This window comes from Mobula birostris, chromosome 5 (assembly GCF_030028105.1).
Source record: "Mobula birostris isolate sMobBir1 chromosome 5, sMobBir1.hap1, whole genome shotgun sequence".
In the NCBI taxonomy this organism is placed as follows: domain Eukaryota; kingdom Metazoa; phylum Chordata; class Chondrichthyes; order Myliobatiformes; family Myliobatidae; genus Mobula; species Mobula birostris.
In genome coordinates, this window is record NC_092374.1 from 93,179,149 (window position 1) to 93,205,713 (window position 26,565).

Below are 26,565 nucleotides of genomic sequence, written 5' to 3' on the forward strand. Positions count from 1 at the left end.
ATGAGCCTTTATAGCTTTGGGTTGAAGCTGTGTTGGTAGTGTTCAGGCTGGCTGTTGTTGAACATTTACACTGTTCAATCTGTCCCACAAAACAAGACTATCTGCTTTTTGTTAGTGTAATTGAAAAGTTTTCTTCATTCTCCAAAATCCACCAATACTGATTACTGTCATGAATGTAGGGAAAACTTCAATTCGCCATAAGTGCCTTCACATTGAGCGGAGCTTTCATAATCCTGTATTAAATTGGTGGGGGCCTGTTATGCTGGTTTCCAGCTGGCACATGTCAGTGATAATAAACCTGATTCTGATGGATGCTGCTTTCTTGTGGCAATATTCCATTTAAATATACTTGATGGTGGGGAGGGCTTGGGGTTTTCCTTAATCGTATTTGGCAAGGCCTTCTTATGTCCCTTTCCAGTTTTTCTAAATCCTTTCTTAAGCTCCTTGAATGACCTTGATAGAGCTGCCCTATGTTGCTCTTTCCATCTACTATCAGCTCTTTGGTTTGTGGATCTTCTGTTGGACTTGAAGCAGTTCCAAGGCAGCTGAAGGATTTTTTTTCCCTAGAGGCAAGGTGGATTTTAAAACAAAGAACACTATTTATTTTATTAGTCCTACTGGAAAATACCTTCATAGGTGTTAATTGTACTAAACACCTGGTAGGTAGAGTTGGGGGTGGAATTGTAAAGTGGGAGGGGAAAAGAAAGGTGTGAATTTTTAAAAAGTTACAATGAGAGATAAGGGAAGTCCCTTTAAGTAGCTGTCTCTCTTGACTACTTCTTCACACCCATGATTTGTTATAATTCTTCATGGCTATTACCATCAGCATGGCTGATCAGTAAGGAAATGTCCAGCAAAGATGGATTGGCTTTTGTCGTCACAACAGAGATCATATAGATGACTTGGATATGAGGAGGGTGCTGCAAGGTAAGGAAAACAGAAGGTACAGAAGACCAGAGGAGTGGAAAGGGCTTGGGGTTCATGTGCTGAAACAGTTATGTTGACTAGCCCAAGATGTTCCTGTACCTCCGCATCATTTTAGATAAAATAGAAAACAATACAGTGAGAAAGTAAAGACAGCTGCACCCTGCTCAGAATGTTAAAGAACATGCCTTTATCAAATCGTTCTCAATTCACTGACAATACAGCAATCTTAACTTGAAATCTAGCAGAACATAACCAGTTAATGCTTATTAAAGTTGGAGCAGAGTACTTTTGATGTACTATATTGAACTCTATTGTCAGATAAATCCCATCTCTTCAGATAATGCAGTGAGATTGTTACATCCATCTGAGAGAACAGATGGAACCTTCAATTAATATTTGAAACTTGGCACTCATTCCTAGAGTATCAGCCAAGATTGTGCTGGGGTTGGGCTTGAACAAGTAACAATTGATTTTAAGATATCACTAAGTCATAGGCTGACACCTTTGAAAGACAAGTTACCTGTTTTGCCGAAGCCTTTTTCTTTGCCCGCAGGGTACAAAAACAGAAATTAAAGATTGTAAGTGTTTAATTTTTTGGTTGAATCTTGGAAGTTTTGCTGCTGTAATAATCTGTTAAAATCTTCATTTTGGGGTTTAAAAGTTTACACCACATGGTTTTGTCCTTTGCAGGAACAATCCTGTTACACTGATTTCTCCTAGTCAGCCCTGACTTATTTTTTTGTCAAAAGTGGTGGATTTTACTCTTGAGACTTTCTAACAAAATAGTCGCTAATGCTTGCTTGTTTTGCTTCTCAAGGTGACAATTGGCTGGCAACTGGATATAAAATAGTTTCCATAATGGATATGTATCAGCGTGTCTGTTCTCAAGTCCAATACTGTTAGATCCACAGTGTGTCTCTTTGTATTGCCTAAAATGCATCTTCTGCAAATTCGAACAACACTTCCGAATTCATCAGTGCAGCAGCCATCCCGTGGCAATGAATTTTTCATTTAATGGTGAAATTGGACTAGATTTGCACTGAATCTGAGTCTGAAATGGTCCTTTCACAAAGAATTCTTCAAAGCAGGAGACAGATGAGTTTTGGAAACTTACAATGAAGAAAGAGCATTTTAGTTAGTTCAGCTCCTCAGTTTTTCCCCCATTGCACCATAGAATTTTCTTTTTCAGGTATTAATTCAATTCCTCTTTGAAAGTTAAGATGGAATCTTCCAATTCTGGCAATGCATTTTAATATTATCACTCACTGTATCGGCAAAACCCAGTTTAATTTTAACCCACCGGTGATCATCCTATTGTCGTCTAACTTATAATGTTCTTTCCTGTGTAAACAGGTTCTCCTTACTTGCTCCAGGTCAGGGTGGCAAATCTTTTTGAGAGTGAGAGCCCGAATTGGCAATAATCTTCTAAAGAATTTTCTCTTGTGCCATGGTAATTTTAAGCAGAGATCATCATTGATTAATGAACTAGTAAGAATAATTGTGGACTTTTTAAAAGAAAAAAACATGAGAATCCTCTTGTTCTTTGTATGCATTTACTATTAAAGTATGAGACTGAAATAAATGAAGCATTTTAGAAAACTAGTTCAAAATTATTAATATTAATCTTTTTAAAATGCAATTGAAAAATAAAATCATTTCTGAATTTTCTTATTGTAACTGTTTCCTGTCCAAATAATGTGTATACCAGGTCTATGAGGATTTCAAAAAGTATCATCCAACATCATGTTTTCTTTCAACCACCTAGCTGGCACCAAGCCAGTGTGAGACATTTCCTGTGAAATCATCTCACTTTCTCTTGTGTTGTAAAAGATCATTTGGCAGTAAAGTTAATCATTATATATCTTTTTATTATGGGTGGCATTTAGTGAATCAAGTGGTAGCATTGCATGCTGTGTGCCAACAAATCTTTTGCATGTGCTACGGATTCACCAGCATATTATTCCTCTCATAAATCTGAAGATCTCCCCATCATTCTACTGTGGGGTTGAACCACATAGTGCATGATCAAACCTATCTGAAGTATTAGTGAAATACACTGGGTTAGCCACTTCCCTTCCCCTGATCCACCGTAGGTTCTGTCTCCCGTTCTTTCATAGTTTTATTTAAAGCTAACAATAAGTATTTATAAACACTAGAGATTCTGGAGATGTTGGAAATACAGAGCAACACACACAAAAGGCTGGAGGAACTCAGCAGGTCAGGCAGCATATATGGAAATGAATAAACAGACAATGTTTCAGGTCAAGACCCGTCTTTAGGACTGGGAAGGACCATGGCGTAAGGGAAGAAGGAGGGGCACTTGGGGTGGTGATAGGCAGGTGAGGAGAAAAGGTAAGAGGCCAGAGTGGGGAATAGAAGAAAAGAAGGGGAGGCAAAAACAAATTACTGGAAGGAGAAATCAATGTTAATGCTATTAGGTTGAAGGCTACTCAGATGGAATATGAGGTGTAGATGGGCAGGTGTAGCACTTTGATTGCTTGCAGGGACATATGCCAGGAAGAAGATTAGTGGGGAAGGATGAATGGACAAGAGAATTCTGGAACAAGTGATCCCTGTGGAGAGTGGGGAGGGGAGGTAAAGATGTGTTTGGTGGTAGGATCCATAGAAGATGGCAGAAGTTGCGGAAAATAATGTGTTGAATGCAGAGGCTCATGGGGTGGTAGGTGAGTACAAGAGGAATTTTCTCCCTGTTAAGGTAGCAAGAAGATGGGGTTAGTGCGGATGTTTGGAAAATGGAAGAGATACGGGTGAAGGCAGTGTCAATGGTGGAGGAAGCAAAACCCTGTTCTTTGAAGGAGGACATCTCCTATGTCCTGGAATGGGAACGGATGCAGCAGAGACAAAGGAACTGAGAAAAGGGAATAACATTTTTATAGGGGCAGGGTGGGAAGGGGTATAGTCAAGATGGCTATTTGAATCAGTAGGTTTATAAAAGATGTTGGTAAATAGTTTGTCTCCAAAGTTGGAGGCAGATCGAGAAAGGGGAGGGAGTTGTCAGAAACAGACCAAGTGAATTTGAGGGCAGAAGTTGGAGACAAAGTTGATAAAATTGAACTCAGCATAGGTGCATGAATCAGCACCAATGCAGTTTGTGAATGTAACACAGGAAGAGTTGGAAAATGTTACCATCGAAAACTTGGAACATGGGCTGTTCTATATAGCCAACAGAAAAACAGTTATAGCTGGGACCCATGTGGGTGCCCATGGCTACCTCTTGAGCCAGAAGAAATTGTAAAGGTGAGGATCACTTCTACTAGATGGAAGAGGGTGGTAGTAAACGGTAGCTAGTTGGGTTTTCTGTTGAGGAAGAAGTGGAGAGCTGAGGGATAGAAGTATATAGGGACTGGTCATCCATGATGAAAATGAGGCAGTCTAGGCCAGGGAATTGAAAGTTACTGAGGTGATTGAGGGCATGTGAAGTGTTCAGATGTGCATGGGAAGGGACTGAACCAAAGGGAATAGAATGGTGTTTAGGTATGCAGATATGAGTTCAGTGTCAGGAGCAGGCAGAAACAATGGATAGTAAGGTTTGTGGATATTGAGTTGGAGGTAGAAAAGTAGTTGCAGGGTAGGGGTGTTTGGTGGCAGTGGATGGGAGTTCTCTAGAATTGATGTTAATGATAGTGTCAGAGATAATTTTCTGATGGTCTGGAGTGGGGTTCTTTTCAAGGGGTAGGTAAGAGGTTAGTCCGCCACATTGATCATTTGCAGAACAAGAAATGGAATATGAGGCACTTATTTGGCAATGATGTTCCACTTAGGCCGTGACTTCAGCTGTTTAGAAGCTGGGTATATTTTCATTGTTGGGTATAATCAAGCAAAATAATATTGGAGAGTATTTGTAATAGGCATACACCCATTTCACCAGTTTAATCAGGTTGTGTAAAACATTATCCTTGGTGACACTGGAAAGCCATCGTACACCACATAGTGTAGTTAAAAGTAGTGTGTAGTAAATTATCTTATCTCAACAGTTGTATTTTCAAAAACATTTGTGATAAGAGACATACAACTCTAATTTTAAATTATAATCAAAAAGCAATTACCACAGTAGAATATCCGTACAATGGTTTGATTTTTCTGTAAGTTCAGATTCCAGTCTGGCAGGTGGAGGTGCCCTACCTACACTGCACCTTAATCCCTTGTCTCTTCTCACCACAAAAGCAATGGCAGTTGGGCTTTGGATTTAGATGCATAGTTGAGTTAACACATGCAACAAAGAAACAGAAAATGATATATATTTAAAATACTCTGCTAAAGATTTAGGTGGTCTTACTGGAACCTTAGAGTGGTTTTATGATATGTTATGCTATAAATCAAAGAGCAGATCGTACAAGATGATACAAGATCTTACAAGGTGAGTTTGGGGATGCCATGTTTCAAAATGGGAGTGGGGGGAACCATTTGTCATTTGCTACTAACCTTGCAATTTCTGTTGCATTGTTCATTCACCTATTTCACCTTATTGTACCTTATTTCACTCACTTGGTCCACTCACCTTCATCCTGATGAAGGGTCTTGGCCTGAAATGTCGACTGTTTATTTTTTTCCGTAGATGCTGCCTGACCTGCTGAGTTCCTCCAGTTACTCTGATACACTGCTACTGCTCGATTTCCTGGGTAGTGATTCAGGTGTTAATATATTAAAAACTGATTTAACAGTGATGGTAGAAATATTGTCCAAAGCATCCATTACTCTAATTTTCTGTTCTATTTCCTGAAAATGGGAAAGGTAAATGAACCAGTCAGCATTGCCTCATGGCGCTATTTCTGTTTTTGTTCAGTTTTTGGGACACTACATTAATTTGATACCAACGGCAACTGGCAATTGTTTTGCTTTCCAGTTCTATTGGCAAGCTAGGTTGTCAAGCACTTAAGCACTCTTTCCTGAATTAATTTTACTGAGTCAACAATGGAAAGTTCATGAAGCTACTTCTATTCTATTTTGAATACCAGGCCTGTCAATAAGTGCCTTGGTGGTTTGGGGTGGGGGTGGGGGGGCGGAAGAAGGAACATGTATACAACGAAGTTATTCTTTCCATGGTCTCAGTGGAATAACTTTGGTGTGAAGGTGAAGGCTATCCATTTGACTATTTTTTTACACAAAGCATAAATGCAAATGAAATGACAAAATTCAGATGGTATTTTTCACCATATTTCATTTTAACCTATGAACACCAACAAATATCCATCTGCTAATAAACAGTAAACTTCATTAGATGGACTATTTTGGACCCATTATTTTCCCCCTAAATGTGCACAAATTTATCATATTTTAATCATTCAGATGAAGGTAAAGGGGTGGCATTTAGCTGTTAGTGCAATGCCTTATAGTGCAACAGGTAATCAGATGGGCTATAATTCCCACTGATGTCTGTAACAATGTTATCATTTGTTGCCAGAAAGGTTGTGTTTGAAGTATAGAAGTTGTATGGGAATTAGTGACACCACCTCTGCAGTATGTCAACAGGACTAATCTTATTTAAGGAAGGATATTAATGCATTGGAAGTGGTACAAAGTTTGTTTACCTGATTAACACCTGAAATTATGGGATGCGATTTGGGGAAAGATTGGACAAATTGTGCTTGCATGTGCTTGATTTTGGAAGAGTGGCGGCTTGATTGAAAGTACAATTTCTGAGAGATCTTGACTGAGGATATTGGAAATAGAGATGACTTTTGTCTTCTGGAAGTAGAAGAACTTGGTGGGGTGGGGTGGAAGTGGTGGAGAGGTCATTATTTGTAAGTAATTGATGATCCATTTAAAACAAGAGATGTTTTTCTGAGGGTTGTAAGTCTTTAGAACTCTTCCTTAAAGGGGAGTCTGAGTGTTTTAAGGCAGAGGTAGACAGTTTCATAAGTAAGCAGTTGAAATGTGAGCTCAAATGGAGGAGAATGTGGAGCTGAAGTTTCAGTGAGATCAAAGTTGGAGATATTAAATCTGTGGTACAAGTTTGTGGGGTTGAGTGGCTGCACTTGTTTCTAATTTCTATGTAGATATATTTGAGATGATCCAGTTTCCTGTATGGGCAGGCAGTTATTCAATACTCAGTGAAATGGAAGTTATTGAAAAGAGAGGCTGCAGCTCAGATTTTCAGCTCTAAGATATTGAATAAGTCTTAATCAAAATGACAGTAGTCTGTTGCATTAACAAATTGGCAACTGCTGTACTTAATGTAGCTGCAAATCTTTTGCATAGTGCACAACCAAAACCTTTAGTATTCTTGGGCTATTAGAAATAAAGGCCTTGTTTAAGTTTGCATATACTGTATATTGTCAGCAATTGATGGCAATGTGATAGGAACTATGAACAAAATATGAGATTAAAACATATTGTCCTTTAAAGTTCATCAACTGTGTTAAGTTTGACACCTATTGGGGTGTCATTGCAGCAGATCCCAAATCATTGCTTTGCAGAGCTTTTACAGTTCTGCATTTTGCTTGCAGATAGTTGCAAAATTTGTATGTTGGGGTCCAATGACAATAATCCGATATTTAAAAAAGAACATCTTTTAGAGGTATTATTTACTGCACTTGAATTCTGCATTTTGTTTGAAACAATTTTCTATTATGCAATTTTGAGCTTTGCTTCTATGACTTGTTTTTAATGAAAGGAGATCAGCAGCTTGAAATGCTAATTCCACTTCTTTCTCCAGATGTTGGAGACCTCCCACTTTTCAGTATTTTCTACTTTTATTTCAAATTCCCAGCATCTGCAATATTTTGCGTTTATCATTAGATTTTCTGTCAGAAATTATCTGTTTCGTTTTTCATTGAATAACCGAAGCTTCATCCCAAACTTATGAAGTGGAAAACTTAACTTTCATTTTAGCCTTGTGGATCAAGTAAACCCAACAATGTGCATATAGAAAACCATCAATTTACGTGGAATGTGCAAAACCTGTTTGAAAATACTAAGAATCCTCCACCTAGTAGCCATTAGGTCTTTGGCAATTTAATCTGTGTGCAAACCTTAGTTTTAAGCATTTCACTTTGTCCTTGGCTATCCTTTGTGACACAAAAGTGGTTTCTCTTGTGACTAATTCCAACAAGCTTTACTTGCATGTCAAAGTAGTGTTAGTTCTTACAACAATGTCCTGTGGGCTGAAGTTTCTGTTCTTTGTAAAGATCATCTCTTGAAATTTTCCTTTATTTCAGTTGGTATGATTGAGTTGCATCCAATTTCAACATACATTTCTTGGAGAAGATATAGAAGCAAAGTTCCCTGTTGTTACTCCTACAATTATTTTTGGGTGATTTAAAACAGTGAAGGAAATGGTAATTTTGAAATTTTGGTACACAGAGAAAGAACGTAGGATGTTTGGAAATAATGGTGCAAGTTGGTAAGTTGAAGAAAAACCTGCCGCACCTTGTTTGCCTGTTGAATAGTTGGGTTTGTTTTATCTTAATTTCTCTTCCTCTTCTCTTCTTAGACGGTCCCTCGGAATTGAGGATGACTTGCTTCCACTCCAGTTCTGGGGGTTCTGAGGTGGCATATGAGGCAGACTGCTGCAGATGGGCAGGTGGTACTCGAAGAGACAAGTGGGTGGGTGTTGTAGTGCCTTGCTGTTTATTTAAAGCTTTGGTGTACTCCTGACAGGCAAACAGGTTTTCAGTACAAAACCAAATGTCAATTTTCCACTCTGAGGTGTCATGATGGGGCAGGGATTCCTAGGATTCAGCAGGGATGTTGCATTGTTTCAGAGAGGTTTTGAGGACCCCTTTGATTTTTATTTACACACTATCATCTGCTTGGTAATCTATTTCCATGATAGAATAGATCTTTGGGACTGGTATCTGACATGCAAACACCAGCATTGAGTCAATTAAGTGTAATTAAAGCTGCAGTGCTGGGAATATTTGCCTCAGAGAGGAAGCTCCAAACTTTACATCCTTTCAGTGGATTTGGAGGATCTTTCAGTGATAATGTTAGTGATATCTTTCAGGATCAGCGCAACTTTAATGTACTATTATGCTAAGTTCCTGCTTATTCTTTTAGAAACAAAAACCTACAGCACAATACAGGCCCTTTGGCCCACAAAGCTGCGCTGAACATGTCCTTACCTTTGAAATTACCTAGGGTTACCCATAGCCTTCTATTTTTCTGAGCTCCATGTACCAACTCTTTTTGAGGAAGACAGACAGGAACATTTCCTTGGATAACTAAACATGTTGAAATAAGTAAAGCTGCTGGCAGTAAAGCAAAGACTGCAGTGAAATGCAGCTATCAAACCCTTGGTGGATAGTTCAGAGCTACAAGTTTCAGCTTGTCAAACCACACAAGCTCTGTCTTCCCACCCAACCAGATCCACACACTGGCTGCAGATGGACTATGTTCCTGACCCACGCTTTGGGCACACACTGACTGTTGATATTTTGCTATTTGACAGCACAAGATGTCAAATGCAATGCATCTAATGGCAAACTGGAGTCACTGGGCATTGTAGGGGAGAGCTTAGGAGGAATACAATATAGTTAGCATGACTCCCAGTAATAAATTCACGATGGTAAATCAGCAGAGTAGAAGGACTTTCTGTAATTGTTACAATATAATGCTTCACTCCAGAAGGAAATTCACCACTTCTACACTAATAGATTCCACTATTTGTCTGCATTCATACTTTTAACTGGCAGGTTGTTGTATGTTCCCGAGATGTTAACTTTAAAAGCTTGAGAGTTTTTTTTTGTATAAATTATTACTACTTGCCATTCCTTTGTCATGTTATGTAGTGCAGTAGGGTGGAAGGTAAGATATTATAGTTTGGACTATATTGCTAAGAATAAAATGTAGATGACAATCTAGATTGTTGAAATGTCTGGAGAAGAAATACTTTAATGGTTTCAAGTTTTTGTGTTATCATATTTGAAGTTTGTTTCTTGTAATTCAATTTCTAAAGTGAAAAAGCTACTATGAGTGGAGTTCATCACGCCAAGCAATAGTAATCATCTGTAGGGGTTGCCTTGACATTCAAGAGGGATTTTGTTTCACTATCTCACCTAAAGGAAAAGAAGCATTTACACATGATCACTTCTCACCTTTCCCTTTTCTGTTGTGTTCCACCTTAAATCAGCTAATTGCCTTTAATTTGCCGAGGTTGACCTTAACTTTCGAGCAGAATTGATTTTATGGGGATTATTCCTGTGGGATTTTAAAGAATCCCCTGAAACTCGAATTGTTAAATTTACAGTGGAAGACCACTGCTAATGCTTCCATCTTGGGCAAAGGCAACTTCAGTTGGTTTATCAATTCTTCCAGCACTTAAAATATTAAAACAGATTTTAGATTTAATATACTATGAGGTAGTAGATAAGTAGTGTATTTACAAAACTTGTCTACTATCCCACTCTTGAAAGTTTTCCTTCTCTATTCCTGCTTTCATAAAATATCCATCATTTGTTTTCTCTACTGTGGTTTCCAGGCAAATGCAGCCAACATATTTTTCTTCACAATGCAGTTTTTGTTCTGAAACAGCCTAGAAACCTTTAACTTTTCTAAATTGAATTTGCTTTCCTTTCGTTAGGTAAAGCTTTAAGTTTGTTGTGTAACAAATAGCCTTTTAACCTGTTAAGGGCAAACTGATGGTTTGTTCAACTTCTTGGGACTGTTATTAGTATGTTCTTCAGATAGCTGAAATATACCTGCTTTTTGTTCAGCTGATCAAAATTTGTTCTGAAGCTAGTTACACTTGAGTGTCATCCCACCTAGGTAGAAGGTAGACTGTGTGAATAAATAAATAATTAACAGTTCACATTTAACACCTGTTATCCTCTATGAGAGGAATTGACTTTAATTTCAACATATTTTTGTATAATACATGATCGTATGTAAACTACACAAGATCATGGCTGAACCATTTAATTTTGAAAAGATATTCTGGTTATCTGAAGGTGAAGGTAGACAATGCTTCCCTGGCCTAAATGTGGAGAGTGTACCTTTAACAAAGTTAATTCTTCATTTTTCTCTTTTCTGAAGTGTCCATCCATAGCTAACCATTCAGCAAGGAAGAGGGTGGCCTGTTTCTGAAATGTCCTTTCACACTAAGTTGCACGCAATCTATGCTGCAATAAATGTCATATGAAGCAGCTTGCCTTGAAAGAAGAAACTTGTTTGTAATCATCTTTGGTCACTCACTTCACTTGCAATTCTCTGGCAAAGGTTGATCATTTTTAGTGTGTTTAGATGGTCATAGCATATTGCTTTTGTTTGCAGGAGCATTTTAGACCACACTAGGTATCCAGAAAGATTTGGTTCAGATTGGCAAATTCATCTGTGAAAGTGGCAGTAGAGAATATGGCTGAGATTTGTTGACTAGTTGCAGGATTATTTTAGATGAAATTTTAAAATTGTTTTTGGAATGTGGAAGTTCAGAATGGTAGAATTCCTTAAATTAACTCTCTAATGTTCACCATTGTTAAGATGACAGTGTAGGGAAATGGAGAGTTGAGATTACTCATTCCCTTACTCCCTGGAAAAACCAAGATCTCAAGGTCAGGTTGACTTTTGCAGTTCCAAATGACCACTGACAGAATGATACTGGCAGTGGTTTCAGACCAGGTCAGTTCCTGCTCCCCTTTCACTATCAACTGGTGTCAACTAAATTGGTTGCATGGAACCAATACTGAATAAGAAAAATTGTCAGGATATATGTTGTTTTTCTAGAAAACTCTAGCATTAGACGAGCTTTCACCATGAAAACCATGCTTTTTTGTTAAACAAAAATGAAGTTAACTGATGACAGAAGGTAGTATCCTAGCAGAAATGTTGCAACATGTTTGAACAGAACTGATAACCAGAATCAAATTTGGAAAAGCAGCAGTTGTTTGTTTTATAAAATGGTGGTTGTATATTCAGAGCTCAGTGCTCTCACTGGCTATTCTCTGTCTTGACTTCATTTGATTTCAAAAGTAGGCTTGCGGAACTGATTATGATCTGGTGTTCCAGTTTCTTTGTTAGTTTTTGGTCTGTTTGCTCTTGGTTGAACATAAAGGTGCTCAGCTCAGTTCTAGTCCATATTTCTGGGGTTGTTCCTGGGTGTACTAAAAACAAATGCATAGTTCTGATGTTGGAGAGCTTTTAAAATGACCATGTTCCATTGCATTTTTCTCTGTTGTGTAAGTTTATGATTGTATAGGAAGAGCACTGTTTTCTTTTGAACGTAGAAAGCCCTTAGTGTTAGGCACCTTCTGGTGGTTTTGTGTTGTACTAATTTGTTTGTCAATGTTTGGGTAAAAAGGGGTAGGGTGTGCAGTCAACCGACTCTGTCTCCCCTTGATTCAGGGGAAAAAAGTAGTTTTGCATTGGCAGCAGCAGATTCACCAAGCAGCATGGTGCCACTGCTTATTTTAACACCATTTTACAGGGGGGGAAAATTAGAAAAAATAAAACAAAAGCAATAAAGTAAGCATTTGATTGCACATATTTTCTAAATATGGTGAGAAAAAAGAAAGCAGATGTTTAAAAATTGACCCTGTGCCAAGGAGCTACAGAGGAAGAAAATCTAGGTCGGCAGTTTGCTGTACTAACCAGGATAGCAGCCACTTGGCAAGGTTACAAGGCAGTCAGAGACGTTAGCTTTGGCGCAATTTTAAAACATGCAAATACAAATTTTTTATTCTTTAACAACAAATCCCCCAGACTTGAGATTTTGCACATGTTTTCATTAAGCATAGAGGCTTGCACTGAATTTTTTTCAGATTTTTCCCTGCCCTAGAAAATGTGCAATTTGAGTGTAGAAAGTTGCGCAGGGGGAACTGAGCAGTCTTTTTTTTCACCCTTTACAATTGCTCAGAGGTTGAGCTAAGGATTTTAGGTAGGAAGGTTTCTGGGGGGCGAATCAGGAACAAAAAAAGGTTCGAATTTGCCAGGTAGACTTTTCCGAGGTGGGGAAAATGCTTTTCAATGATTTTTGGCTTTGAAATGTTGGAGCTCGACGAGGTTACAGGCAGAGTGAGTTGTTTTTTATATCAGAGTCTTTTGGTAGTGGTCACAGTGCATGCTCAGGGCCATCCGCATCAGGCTTTTAGAAAGGGGTAAAAAGGCTATTTTCGGGTTCGAAAATAATTTATTTTTGTCATGTTTATAATTTTTGAAGCTTAAAGTAGATTATCTGTACAAAAAGAAGTATAATTTTTCACCAATTTATAAATTTTCAGGCTTTTTCGAATCCTCACTGTTTTTGCACCCTTACTGTGCAGCCTGATGCAACTCACTAGCTCCATGGCTGCTGACGTTTGAGGATTTTTTTCCCGAAAATATTCAGAATAATTCATAGGGGGTTTATTGTAGCAGAATGATAAAACATAGCATTTGGGAGGGGGAAGTATACTTTTTAATGTAGAATTTTTTTCTGAGGACTCCTTGAGGGGAAAAAAGCTTTATTAGTGAAAAAACGTGTTTAATTTTCGTTCAATTAAATTATAATGAAAATACCTTTTAGGTGCATTAATAAAATCAGTTAGAACCGTAACCTTAATAAAGGCCTAAACTGGAGTTTTTTTTTAAAAAAAAAATGAGAATAATTGGGAACTGACTAATACAAGGCATAAATAAGTGGGAAAGATTTCAGATTTGTATGTAAGGGAAGTGAAAGTTTAAGATTGATTATTAAATATCACTTTTTTGAAAAGTAGATTAACATTAGACATCAGCTAAAAATTAGAGAATTTACTTTGGGGCGTGGCAGTTCTTTAGATACTGCATTATAACTTAGAATTGTGTTGCAGGTTAATTTTAATGAGTACTTTTGTTCGAATTACTTGCGTAATTTGAATATTAACTGTTTTTGAGAATAATTGAAAGTTTTTTTCCCTCCGATTTAGTATATTTTTCTGTCCTCTCCAGAAAGACTTGTTTTCAGTGCATTTTTCGTATTTAATTTAAACCAACAATATAAAAACGAATGAATATTTATAGTCGCCTGGCCAATTGTAACTTAACGTTCTTTTTTGAGGCGTTTATTTGAGGCTATGTTTTTGGCTTGAGTGTTGGATGCATAAAGTGACTTATGATAAGGCAGACATTTGCTGAACCGCCATTTTGTCTAAAGCAGCAGATCTGCCAGGTTCAGCAGACCTCTGGCTCTACCCTGTTAGTGCACAAGATTAGTACGTTGTTTTAAAAAGTCGTATTTTTTAATTTATAAATTTTTTGCTGATTATTTTTTTAATCCTCTAAGTTGCTCGTGTCTTTTTCCTCCTTGTTTCGTTATTGGGGTATTTTTCATATTAGTGCAATTTGTTTTGAATAGAAAAATTGTTCGATTGATCGATTAGTGTTGTTGAATAACTATGTTAAATGTATTTGCTGTTTTATTACCCTGTTTCAGTAGCTGACGTGGTATTTTTGTGGCTGGTTTGTATTGTCAACTAATGCACAATGTTTAAACTTTATTTTAACCTTAATTTCGGATTTTTGAATTTTAAATCGCATTTGGGTGACAAGATGACTGAAAATTAATAGCTGCTTTTCTTTCTTCTTCTTAGTATTCTTCCTCATACTTCAGTATTTGAAAATACAGGTGGGTTCCTTCTATCTTCCTCTTATTAGTAATTTGAAATTAAATTGAAAAATATTTAACAATTCCCAAAACTACCTTTTTAATATTTGCTTTTATTATAAAACTCGTTTTGTTATCATTGTAAGTCCTGGATCATTTTCCAGTGTATTTTTCCCTTCACAATTGACATCTATTATTGCTCCTGTATGTTAATTACTTAAGTAATAATTGCTTAATCCCAAACCTGTTGCTAAACTTGATCAATTATATCACTCTTTTGATTTCAATCTGTGATTCATAATTTTAACTGAGTCTGCTCATCTAAACAAAGCTTTAATTCCATGTGAATATTCATTCACTGTTCTCTTTGGACATTTAAGAATTTAAAAGCAGACTTTTAAACTACATCCTAAAAACAGCTTTCTGGGGAGACAAAAATCCAGAGTTCTGATAAATGTCCTGCACCTGAAGGGTGGTGCTCGAAGCAATGATTTCATCGGTTGATACTGTATTTGACAAATAATTGTCTGCACTTAAAAGATTTCATGAAGTCTAGACTTTCACTGAAATGCCTGAAGTGTACCTGAAAGAGTTGCTCTCTCATAGAAATCAATTTATCTGAATGCAACAGATACTAGGTGCTTTATTTGGGTCTCAAGACCACTGACAAAGAACAGAACCTTCCAGGTGATAATAAGAATCTGTCATTACCCATTGATTTATTTTGGGTGAAACCTATTCACTAATCATTAAAGTTCTGAGTTTGATGAGATGGTGACATTTGCTTAATGACAGCCTTCGATCCCGGTTGTTGACATCTCATTACTGGTTCAAGCTTTGCTCAATCTCTCACTCTGCATCAAAGGAGCATTTTGTATGGTGTATGCATCACTCTGTTCTTTTACAGTCCTTCAGCATGAGTGTGACAACTTTGGGCTCTCAGCTTCATCAACTATTGATTGCTGTACAGGGAGCAGGCAGATTCATCTGCAAGGTGGAGGATTTTGGATTATTTTGAATCAATGCCCCTCCATGTAATTTGATCTTTGCTTAAATTGTAGCATTTTAGAGTGCAGAAATTCTGAAGAGTATTCACAATTTGTTTTCTCTCTATTATGTTGCATCTTCGAAGAAAACCCCTAAAACAACTCACATGAACAAAGTCCTACCTGGGAAAACTGGCAGTTGGGAATGGAAACTAATCAGAGTACAAGAGAAATAGGGTGATTTTCTGAACTGCAGAGTATTTGGGAATGTTCTGATAAGGGCATTCCTAGTATAGTGAAGGTATGCAGAATGTGAAATTGATAATTTTCTCAACAATGTTTTTGCAATAATGTTTTAAGCAGTTATTCAAGTATTCATATCCCCTCCCGTTTGACCATGTAGCTTAGCTAGTATCTGATTCCTTTTGAGTAAATTTTCAAAAATTGTAACATTTACTTTGTTGCTTAAATTGTGTTTCTGGAAACCTAATAATTCATATTAAGTTGTTATGTCTCTTTGAAAAGACAAGTTATGTTGTTCTTCCCATTAATTACGCTCTCTCTGGATCAGTTGTGGAAGGTTTATCGGCATTCAGCATCCTGATCACATGGAAATTTCGTTGCCAAGATCTTGCGGCCAAGATACAAGTAGCTTCCATCAAAGTATCCATGTCGGGGTTATAGTACTCTTCATCAAATGGTGAAGAACTTGTTTTATGGTCAACACTTAGATGCAGTTCTAAGGAAGCTGCACAAGACTTATGATGTTTGTATATCTTAAATGCTCTACAAGTTAGGTCTGTGCTTATAGATGCCAGTTTAAATCCCCTAAACTAAATTTTATTCTAATTTTCTGTTGAAAGATATCAACACTTCAAATTTGTTTCCTGTTGATTTAAGTCAGACAAGCAGATTGACACTCTTGCCAGTTTGTCACCAAGTTTATTGAAGAGGGATAATTTTTAGCAAAATGGGCTTAAATAATCATATCTTCAGTGAGCAAAATATTCTAGATCTGAATTGATTTTGTGATAATAAATCACCTTGCATGAAATCTGACTGTTCAGTCACTAAATCATCTTACCTGAAATCTGAGTGTTCCATCACTACTACATCACCTCACCTGAAATCTGACTGGTCAGTCACTACTAAATCATCTTACCTGAAATCTGACCGTTCAGTCACTACTAAGTCATATAACCATATAACAATTACAGCACGGAAACAGGCCATCTTGGCCCTTCTGGTCCGTGCCGAATGCTTACTCTTACCTAATCCCACTGACCTGCACTCAGCCCATAACCCTCCATTCCTTTCCTGTCCATATAGCTATCCAATTTTACTTTAAATGACAATATCGAACCTGCTTCTACCATTTCTGCTGGAAGCTTGTTCCACACAGCTACCACCCTCTGAGTAAAGAAGATCCCCCTCATGTTATGCCTAAACATTTGTCCCCTAACTCTCAACTCATGTCCTCTTGTTTGAATCTCCCCTACTCTCAATGGAAAAAGCCTATCCACGTCAACTCTATCTATCCCCTTCATAATTTTAAATACCTCTATTAAGTCCCCCTTCAACCTTCTAGGCTCCGAAGAATAAAGACCCAACTTGTTCAACCTTTCTCTGTATCTTAGGTGCTGAAATCCAGGTAACATTCTAATGAATCTTCTCTGTACTCTTTCTATTTTGTTGACATCTTTCCTATAATTCGGTGACCAGAACTGTACACAATACTCCAAATTTGGCCTCACCAATGCCTTGTACAATTTCAACATTACATCCCAACTCCTATACTCAATGCTCTGATTTATAAAGGCCAGCATACCAAAAGCTTTCTTCACCACCCTAGATCCCTCTATCCTACTGCATTCTTCAATGCCCTACCATTTACCATGTATATCCTATTTTGATTAGTCCTACCAAAATGTAGCACCTCACATTTATCAGCATTAAACTCCATCTGCCATCTTCCAGCCCACTCTCCTAACTGGCCTAAATTGTTCTGCAAGCTTTGAAAACCTACTTCATTATCCACAACACCACCTATCTTAGTATCATCTGCATACTTACTAATCCAATTTACCACCCCATCATCCAGATCATTAATGTATATGACAAACAACATTGACCCAGTGCAGATCCCTGAGGCACACCACTAGTCACCGGTCTTCAATCTGACAAACAGTTATCCACCACTACACTCTGGCGTCTCCCATCCAGCCACTGCTGAATCCATTTTACTACTTCAATATTAATACCTAACGATTGAACCTTCTTAACTAACCTTCCGTGTGGAATCTTGTCAAAAGCCTTACTGAAGTCCATATAGACAACATCCACTTCTTTACCCTTGTCAACTTTCCTAGTAACCTCTTCAAAAAATTCAATAAGATTTGTCAAACATGACCTTCCACGCACAAATCCATGTTGACTGTCCCTAATCAGACACTGTCTATACAGATAATTATATATACCATCTCTAAGAATACTTTCCATCAATTTACCCACCACTGACGTCAAACTCACAGGCCGATAATTGCTAGGTTTGCTCTTAAAACCCTCTTTAAACCATGAAACAACATGAGCAATTCGCCAATCCTCCGGCACCCTCCCCGTTTCTAATGACATTTGAAATATTTCTGTCAGAGCCCCTGCTATTTCTACACTAACTTCCCTCAAGGTCCTAGGGAATATCCTGTCAGGACCTGGAGACTTATCCACTTTTATATTCCTTAAAAACACCAGGACTTCCTCCTCTTTAATCGTCATAGTTTCATCTTGTCTGAAATCTGAGTGTTCAGTCACTACTAAATCACCTTACCTGAAACCTGACTGTTCAGTCACTACTAAATCGTCTTACCTGAAACCTGACTGTTCAGTCACTACTAAATCATCTTACCTGAAATCTGAGTGTTAGTCACAACTAAATCATCCTGCCTGAAATCTGACTGTTCAGTCACTACTAAATCATCTTACCTGAAATCTGACTGTTCAGTCACTAATAAATCATCTTACCTGAAATCTGACTGTTCAGTCACTAATAAATCATCTTACCTGAAATCTAAGTGCTCAGTCACTACTAAATCATTTTATCTGAAATCTGAGTGTTAGTCACAACTAAGTCATCCTGCCTGAAATCTGACCGTTCAGACGCTACTAAATCATCTTACCTGAAACCAGACTGTTCAGTCACTAATAAATCATCTTACCCGAAATCAGACCGTTCAGTCACTAATAAATCATCTTACCTGAAATCTGAGTGCTCAGTCACTACTAAATCATTTTACCTGAAATCTGAGTGTTAGTCACAACTAAGTCATCCTGCCTGAAATCTGACTGTTCAGACGCTACTAAATCATCTTACCTGAAATCTGACTGTTCAGTCACTACTAAATCATCTTACCTGAAATCTGAGTGTTAGTCACAACTAAATCATCCTGCCTGAAATCTGACTGTTCAGTCACTACTAAATCATCTTACCTGAAATCTGACTGTTCAGTCACTACTAAATCATCTTACCTGAAATCTGAGTGTTTGTCACAACTAAATCATCCTGCCTGAAATCTGACTGTTCAGTCACACCTAAATCATCTTACCAGAAATCAGTCACTACTAAATCATCTTACCTGAAATCTGACTGTTCAGTCACTACTAAATCATCTTACCTGAAATCAGTCACTACTAAATAATCCTGCCTGAAATCTGACTGTTCAGTCACTACTAAATCATCTTACCTGAAATCTGAGTGCTCAGTCACTACTAAATCATCTTACCTGAAATCAATCTCTACTAAATCATCCTACCTGAAATCTGACTGTTCAGTCACTACTAAATCATCTTACCTAAAATCTGAGTGTTTAGTCACTACTAAATCATCTTACCTGAAATCTGACTGTTCAGTCACTACTAAATCATCTTACCTGAAATCTGACTGTTCATTCACTACTAAATCATCTTACCTGAAATCAGTCACTACTAAATCATCTTACCTGAAATCTGAGTGCTCAGTCACTACTAAATCATCCTGCCTGAAATCTGACTGTTCAGTCACTACTAAATCATCTTACCAGAAATCAGTCACTACTAAATCATCTTACCTGAAATCTGAGTGCTCAGTCACTACTAAACCATCTTACCTGAAATCAGTCACTACTAAATAATCCTGCCTGAAATCTGACTGTTCAGTCACTACTAAATCATCTTACCTGAAATCTGACTGTTCAGTCACTACTAAATCATCTTACCTGAAATCTGAATGCTCAGTCACTACTAAATCATCTTACCTGAAATCAATCTCTACTAAATCATCCTACCTGAAATCTGACTGTTCAGTCACTACTAAATCATCTTACCTGAAATCTGACTGTTCAGTCACTACTAAATCATCTTACCTGAAATCTGAGTGCTCAGTCACTACTAAATCATCTTACCTGAAATCTGAGTGTTAGTCACAACTAAATCATCCTACCTGAAATCTGGCTGTTCAGTCACTAAGAAATCATCTTACCTGAAATCTGAGTGTTCAGTCACTACTAAATCATCTTACCTGAAATCTGACTGTTCAGTCACAACTAAATCATCCTGCCTGAAATCTGAGTGTTCAGTCACTACTAATTCACCTTACCTGAAATCTGAGTGCTCAGTCACTACTAAATCTTCCTACCTGAAATCTGACTGTTCAGTCACTACTAAATCATCTTACCTGAAATCTGACTCTTCAGTCACTACTAAATCATCTTACCTGAAATTTGACTGTTCAGTCACTACTAAATCATCTTACCCGAAATCTGACTGTTCAGTCACTCCTAAATCATCTTACCTGAAACCTGAGTGCTCAGTCACTACTAAATCGTCTTACCTGAAATCTGAGTGCTCAGTCACTACTAAATCTTCCTACCTGAAATCTGTGTGTTAGTCACTACTAAATCATCCTACCTGAAATCTGAGTGTTAGTCACAACTAAATCATCCTGCCTGAAATTGAGTGTTCAGTCACTACTAATTCATCTTACCTGAAATCTGAGTGTTCAGTCACTACTAAATCATCTTACCTGAAATCTGACTGTTCAGTCACTACTAAATCGTCTTACCTGAAATCTGACTGTTGTCACCACTAAATCATCTTACCTGAAACCTGAGTGCTCAGTCACTACTAAATCATCCTACTTGAAATCTGAGTGCTCAGTCACTACTAAATCGTCTTACCTGAAATCTGAGTGTTCAGTCACTACTAAATCTTCCTACCTGAAATCTGACTGTTCAGTCACTACTAAATCATCTTACCTGAAATCTGAGTGTTCAGTCACTACTAAATCATCTTACCTGAAATCTGACTGTTCAGTCACCACTAAATCATCTTACCTGAAATCTGACTGTTCAGTCACTACTAAATCATCTTACCTGAAATCTGAGTGTTAGTCACTACAAAATCATCTTACCTGAAATCTAAGTGTTAGTCACAACTAAATCATCCTGCCTGAAATCTGAGTGTTCAGTCACTACTAATTCACCTTACCTGAAATCTGAGTGCTCAGTCACTACTAAATCTTCCTACCTGAAATCTGACTGTTCAGTCACTACTAAATCATCTTACCTGAAATCTGACTCTTCAGTCACTACTAAATCATCTTACCTGAAATTTGACTGTTCAGTCACTACTAAATCATCTTACCCGAAATCTGACTGTTCAGTCACTCCTAAATCATCTTACCTGAAACCTGAGTGCTCAGTCACTACTAAATCGTCTTACCTGAAATCTGAGTGCTCAGTCACTACTAAATCTTCCTACCTGAAATCTGTGTGTTAGTCACTACTAAATCATCCTACCTGAAATCTGAGTGTTAGTCACAACTAAATCATCCTGCCTGAAATTGAGTGTTCAGTCACTACTAATTCATCTTACCTGAAATCTGAGTGTTCAGTCACTACTAAATCATCTTACCTGAAATCTGACTGTTCAGTCACTACTAAATCGTCTTACCTGAAATCTGACTGTTGTCACCACTAAATCATCTTACCTGAAACCTGAGTGCTCAGTCACTACTAAATCATCTTACCTGAAATCTGACTGTTCAGTCACTACTAAATCATCTTACCTGAAATCTGAGTGCTCAGTCACTACTAAATCATCTTACCTGAAATCAATCTCTACTAAATCATCCTACCTGAAATCTGACTGTTCAGTCACTACTAAATCATCTTACCTAAAATCTGAGTGTTTAGTCACTACTAAATCATCTTACCTGAAATCTGACTGTTCAGTCACTACTAAATCATCTTACCTGAAATCTGACTGTTCATTCACTACTAAATCATCTTACCTGAAATCAGTCACTACTAAATCATCTTACCTGAAATCTGAGTGCTCAGTCACTACTAAATCATCCTGCCTGAAATCTGACTGTTCAGTCACTACTAAATCATCTTACCAGAAATCAGTCACTACTAAATCATCTTACCTGAAATCTGAGTGCTCAGTCACTACTAAACCATCTTACCTGAAATCAGTCACTACTAAATAATCCTGCCTGAAATCTGACTGTTCAGTCACTACTAAATCATCTTACCTGAAATCTGACTGTTCAGTCACTACTAAATCATCTTACCTGAAATCTGAATGCTCAGTCACTACTAAATCATCTTACCTGAAATCAATCTCTACTAAATCATCCTACCTGAAATCTGACTGTTCAGTCACTACTAAATCATCTTACCTGAAATCTGACTGTTCAGTCACTACTAAATCATCTTACCTGAAATCTGAGTGCTCAGTCACTACTAAATCATCTTACCTGAAATCTGAGTGTTAGTCACAACTAAATCATCCTACCTGAAATCTGGCTGTTCAGTCACTAAGAAATCATCTTACCTGAAATCTGAGTGTTCAGTCACTACTAAATCATCTTACCTGAAATCTGACTGTTCAGTCACCACTAAATCATCTTACCTGAAATCTGACTGTTCAGTCACTACTAAATCATCTTACCTGAAATCTGAGTGTTAGTCACTACAAAATCATCTTACCTGAAATCTAAGTGTTAGTCACAACTAAATCATCCTGCCTGAAATCTGAGTGTTCAGTCACTACTAATTCACCTTACCTGAAATCTGAGTGCTCAGTCACTACTAAATCTTCCTACCTGAAATCTGACTGTTCAGTCACTACTAAATCATCTTACCTGAAATCTGACTCTTCAGTCACTACTAAATCATCTTACCTGAAATTTGACTGTTCAGTCACTACTAAATCATCTTACCCGAAATCTGACTGTTCAGTCACTCCTAAATCATCTTACCTGAAACCTGAGTGCTCAGTCACTACTAAATCGTCTTACCTGAAATCTGAGTGCTCAGTCACTACTAAATCTTCCTACCTGAAATCTGTGTGTTAGTCACTACTAAATCATCCTACCTGAAATCTGAGTGTTAGTCACAACTAAATCATCCTGCCTGAAATTGAGTGTTCAGTCACTACTAATTCATCTTACCTGAAATCTGAGTGTTCAGTCACTACTAAATCATCTTACCTGAAATCTGACTGTTCAGTCACTACTAAATCGTCTTACCTGAAATCTGACTGTTGTCACCACTAAATCATCTTACCTGAAACCTGAGTGCTCAGTCACTACTAAATCATCCTACTTGAAATCTGAGTGCTCAGTCACTACTAAATCGTCTTACCTGAAATCTGAGTGTTCAGTCACTACTAAATCTTCCTACCTGAAATCTGACTGTTCAGTCACTACTAAATCATCTTACCTGAAATCTGAGTGTTCAGTCACTACTAAATCATCTTACCTGAAATCTGACTGTTCAGTCACCACTAAATCATCTTACCTGAAATCTGACTGTTCAGTCACTACTAAATCATCTTACCTGAAATCTGAGTGTTAGTCACTACAAAATCATCTTACCTGAAATCTAAGTGTTAGTCACAACTAAATCATCCTGCCTGAAATCTGAGTGTTCAGTCACTACTAATTCACCTTACCTGAAATCTGAGTGCTCAGTCACTACTAAATCTTCCTACCTGAAATCTGACTGTTCAGTCACTACTAAATCATCTTACCTGAAATCTGACTCTTCAGTCACTACTAAATCATCTTACCTGAAATTTGACTGTTCAGTCACTACTAAATCATCTTACCCGAAATCTGACTGTTCAGTCACTCCTAAATCATCTTACCTGAAACCTGAGTGCTCAGTCACTACTAAATCGTCTTACCTGAAATCTGAGTGCTCAGTCACTACTAAATCTTCCTACCTGAAATCTGTGTGTTAGTCACTACTAAATCATCCTACCTGAAATCTGAGTGTTAGTCACAACTAAATCATCCTGCCTGAAATTGAGTGTTCAGTCACTACTAATTCATCTTACCTGAAATCTGAGTGTTCAGTCACTACTAAATCATCTTACCTGAAATCTGACTGTTCAGTCACTACTAAATCGTCTTACCTGAAATCTGACTGTTGTCACCACTAAATCATCTTACCTGAAACCTGAGTGCTCAGTCACTACTAAATCATCCTACTTGAAATCTGAGTGCTCAGTCACTACTAAATCGTCTTACCTGAAATCTGAGTGTTCAGTCACTACTAAATCTTCCTACCTGAAATCTGACTGTTCAGTCACTACTAAATCATCTTACCTGAAATTTGACTGTTCAGTCACTAATAAATCATCTTACCTGAAACCTGAGTGCTCAGTCACTACTAAATCATCTTACCTGAAACCTGAGTGCTCAGTCACTACTAAATCATCCTACTTGAAATCTGAGTGCTCAGTCACTACTAAATCGTCTTACCTGAAATCTGACTGTTCAGTCACTACTAAATCACCTTACCTGAAATCTGAGTGCTCAGTCACTACTAAATCTTCCTACCTGAAATCTGTGTGTTAGTCACTACTATATCATCCTACCTGAAATCTGAGTGTTAGTCACAACTAAATCATCCTGCCTGAAATTGAGTGTTCAGTCACTACTAATTCATCTTACCTGAAATCTGAGTGTTCGGTCACTACTAAATCATCTTACCTGAAATCTGACTGTTCAGTCACTACTAAATCATCTTACCTGAAATTTGACTGTTCAGTCACTACTAAATCATCTCACCCGAAATCTGACTGTTCAGTCACTACTAAATCATCTTACCTGAAATCTGACTGTTCAGTCACTACTAAATCATCTTACCTGAAATCTGAGTGCTCAGTCACTACTAAATCATCTTACCTGAAATCTGACTGTTCAGTCACTAATAAATCGTCTTACCTGAAATCTGACTGTTATCACTACTAAATCATCTTACCTGAAATCTGAGTGCTCAGTCACTACTAAATCTTCCTACCTGAAATCTGTGTGTTAGTCACTACTAAATCATCCTACCTGAAATCTGAGTGTTAGTCACACCTAAATCATCCTGCCTGAAATCTGAGGGTTCAGTCACTACTAATTCATCTTACCTGAAATCTGACTGTTCAGTCACCTTAAATCATCTTACCTGAAATCTGAGTGCTCAGTCACTACTAAATCATCTTACCTGAAATCTGACTGTTCAGTCACTAATAAATCGTCTTACCTGAAATCTGACTGTTGTCACTACTAAATCATCTTACCTGAAATCTGAGTGCTCAGTCACTACTAATTCTTCCTACCTGAAATCTGTGTGTTGGTCACTACTAAATCATCCTACCTGAAATCTGAGTGTTAGTTACACCTAAATCATCTTACCTGAAATCTGAGTTCTCAGTCACTACTAAATCATCCTACCTGAAATCTGAGTGTTAGTCACTAATAAATCTCCTTATCTGAAATCTGAGTGTTCTGTTACTATACTAAATCTTTGGAATGTGCAGCCATCGATAGTTTACTATAGTTGCCACGAGTGAACATCTTGGGTACATATTGATTTTTTAAAAATATATACTCTTAAAACATACTTAAGTACATAGAGCTCATCTGGTTCTGGAACAAGAACTTATTTGCTCTGTCTATTTCAGCTTCTAATTCTTTTGGTACTGTTGTTAGCTTACCGAGCAAATGAGCCAATTGAAGTTTTCTTGGCTACAATGACTTATGAGGATTATAAACGCAGGCTGACTTTTCCTTAGATTTTGTTCTTATTTTGCTTATCCTCAACTCCAGTGCCTACTGGTGTTTTGTATATCTCTTCCAATTGAGGTTTCAAAGTCTTTACATTGATAACTGCTACATTGGTAACCATCATGAATTTTTATAGTGAGGCACATCAAAGTACCACCACCTTGTAAACGCTGTACTTTTCTGTTGAGTTGAGTTGACTTTAAATTAAATGGATCACTTATCCAAAAAAATTAATTCCACATCTGTATGTCAATAATTTTGTTTTCTTTATAACCCGTGGAATGTCTTTAAAGCGTATGATTTATTTTAGGAGCAGGAAAATATCAAGTTATTAAATCAAGCAACATCACCATTGATGGACCTGCTTTCAGAATAGTTTCTCTTACTTTCCCTGGGAAGTAGCATGATTGTCTCGAACATTGTCCATATTATCATTTGTTTCCATGGATTTTTCCCAAGTTATAACAGGCAACATAAGGTGAGGTAGTCCACCGTCTGCAGTGAAAGAAGAATCATACTTCGACATCCCATCTCTTCCTCTTCACTCCTATCCTTAAATCTGCATGGGTTGGAGGAACGCTGTTGCTTTAGAATATTGAGCTTTGGCTGAACATGAGAAAACGAGACTTTGTCATTTTTACCTTGTCTGCCTTGTTTATTTCAACTATTTGCTCAGGTTAAGTTTATCGCTCCCTTCAAATGCTTGACAGCTACATTCTACTAAATTAAAGTAAATCAAAAGTAATAATTATTACTGAAAAGTTTACATTTGCAGTCTCCCCTTTTCATTAGAGAACAAGTTGTGTAGCAAAAAAATTCTTTCTTGTGTTAGAATCAGTTCCTGATCTCTTGAATAGAGTCTTGTGGTAAACCACTATTCATCAAATGGCAATTCAATCCACTTTCAACTGCAAGAGTGTTTCAGGGTAAGTAAATGTTTATTTTTTGAAGTCTATGTTAAATCCAGCCCATTAGGTCTACTTTCTCAGTAAAAAATGCACAACTTTTTTTTTGGCATAACTGACAGATTTATT

General features: G+C 37.4%; 1 long non-coding RNA gene across 1 annotated transcript in view; it reads left to right on the forward strand.

Moving 5' to 3' along the window:
• Window positions 1–14,429: 14,429 nt before the first annotated feature.
• LOC140197888 (uncharacterized) overlaps window positions 14,430–26,565 on the forward strand; it is a 33,202-nt gene continuing 21,066 nt past the window's right edge. The window contains exon 1 of the long non-coding RNA XR_011886047.1: window positions 14,430–14,464. This is a non-coding gene — a long non-coding RNA (uncharacterized lncRNA). The remainder of the gene's footprint in view (window positions 14,465–26,565) is intronic.